At 30.3% G+C, this 2,500-nt stretch overlaps 1 protein-coding gene across 1 annotated transcript in view; it reads left to right on the plus strand.

Annotated features, from left to right (window-relative positions):
• The window catches only part of LOC113816101 (ankyrin repeat domain-containing protein SOWAHA), a gene marked incomplete at its 3' end in the record, with an annotated part of 41,744 nt that overhangs the window by 219 nt on the left and 39,025 nt on the right, over positions 1-2,500 (plus strand).

Raw genomic sequence — 2,500 nt, forward strand, 5'->3', positions numbered from 1 at the left:
AATTTCACCTGTTGCGATCAGCTGATTTTCGCAAATATCCCGTTACTTGTCATATATCGTCGATTTTAGCTTGTATGTGCACATATTGATATTGGTTATAGTTGTTATTAATTGAAATTTAGTTTTGGAATGTAGATTTCCACCCAAAATCAGCGGAAACTATATGAAGAAGTGCATCTGTCACTAGAATGTCATCTCGTTGATGACTCACTTCCTTGAATATTTATTTGCTGATTAGATTAATTTCGTTGTATTTTTATACATTTGATTCGATAGTTATTTATTTGTTATTGTCACTATTTTGCGTTATTCTTAATATGTTATGGAATGATTTATGAAGCTGTTTTTTTCCTGTATGCTTGCATTCTATCATGATTGGTCAGTATAGTTTTCATTATAAATTGAATTAGTATTGTATATGGCTTGATTTATTCTTTATTCTTCATTTCGATTATTCACGTGCTGAATATTTTCATAATCAATATATCAGAGTTATAACAAAACAGCTGCAGTTGGATCATAAAGCAATTAAGAAGGTGCCATTATCTGTTACAGTAAATGTCAGAGTATCATCACTTAAGATGCCTTTGTTATCAACTTGATATTGAAGTGCTCTATATCTGTAACAGCAATGGCATGTCTTACTATTTTTTTTTAATGATTATGGAGTAGGTTTGATGGAACATTTATTTCTGGATTTATTTACTCTTGCCCTTTCTGTCTGGGACACTGTGGGAAGTTCATGATATAATAACAGTTCATTCATATTATCTACATTCTTTAGTAATTTATTCATTCATCAATATGACAGATAGATTCTTAATATAGCCACTCTTATGGATCAAGTGCGCTGATCGTAACAATTGTTGGTGCTGGTGGTCATGCAGAGATATTGAAGGTCCGAGGATTTAATGTTTAGTGAGTATGCGAAGGGCATTGTTCCTCACAGCTCGCTTCTTGTGTGACTTCTTGAGTAATAAATCATAAAAACAAACTTAGTTTCCCCCTATTCCCATAATATACGTGGCCTGGTTTGTGGTATGAAACACAGGTAGATACAAATAAGATTTATAAGGGAAATACAAATAAGATATAAGAAGGGAAAGCTTTCAAATATTTGTAATTATATCATTTTTTACGGAGAATAATGTAGACATATATTTTTCAGATTTAGACGTGAGTGATTGTTATGTTATAACATGAAACGACTGTACATACTATGTATATATGCTAACTTGTCTTGACCTACCCCTTCCCCAGTGCTAATTGCTATTTCTCAGATACCGGTAAAGTTAATAAAAGAATTGCAATACCTTAATGGTGAGGTGCTATATTTTAGCTATTTTTAAACAAACAACGCAAACTGTTTTAATTGAATAATGCTAGACAGATAGATTCCGCTGTGAAACTAAAGGCATTTATGTACATTGGATTGATGTGTATTCGTGTATATTTTTTTGTATATTTGTATATACATTTTGTGATACGTTTATAGTTATTTACTTTTATACATGTTCATGTGGTATGTGAAAAAAATTTAGTGTTAGCTTTAATGTGACATTATGTTATTCTTCATAACAAATGTGTATTAATTATTTAGAGGTGGATGACATTTAAAAACTTGGATTTTAAGAGAACTGATGATATTCCAGAATGCATTCCTACTTCAGGGCCTTATTATACGACATATAATAGATTTAGTACTGGTGCATACCTTGGGTAACTGACAACACTATCATTATTTCTATGTTATATTCATTATCATGATTTTTATTATTTATTATTACTATAGTCCTCATTATCGTCAATTATTATCACTCTTCAAATTCTTCATATTAATCTCGTCATTGATATTTTTATTCATGTTGTTATTAGTAATATTGATATTATTGTTAATATTATTAATATTATTGTTATATTATTATTAATATTTTTTTAATGTAAATATTGTTATCACGCTCATCATTATAATTGTTGTAGTTATTGTTGTTGTTGTTAGTTGTAGTAGTAACACTACTACTACTACTACTACTACTACTACTACTACTACTACTACTACTACTACTACTACTACTACTACTACTACTACTACTACTACTACTACTACCTACTACTACTACTACTACTACTACTACTACTACTACTACTACTACTACTACTACTACTACTACTACTACTACTACTACTACTACTACTACTACTACTACTACTACTACTACTACTACTACTACTACTACTACTACTACTACTACTATTATGACAACTACTACAACTACTACTACTACAACTACTTCTACTACAACAACTACTACTACTACTGCTGCTACTACTACTACTACTACTATTACTACTACTACTACTACTGCTACAGTTACTACTACAATTGTTACTATAACTACTACTACTACTAATACTACTACTGTTACTACCACTACTACTACTACTACTACTACTACTACTACTGTTGCTACCACTGCTTCTACTTCTACTATTACAATAT

The sequence above is a fragment of the Penaeus vannamei genome, chromosome 3 (assembly GCF_042767895.1).
Source record: "Penaeus vannamei isolate JL-2024 chromosome 3, ASM4276789v1, whole genome shotgun sequence".
Lineage (NCBI taxonomy): Eukaryota > Metazoa > Arthropoda > Malacostraca > Decapoda > Penaeidae > Penaeus > Penaeus vannamei.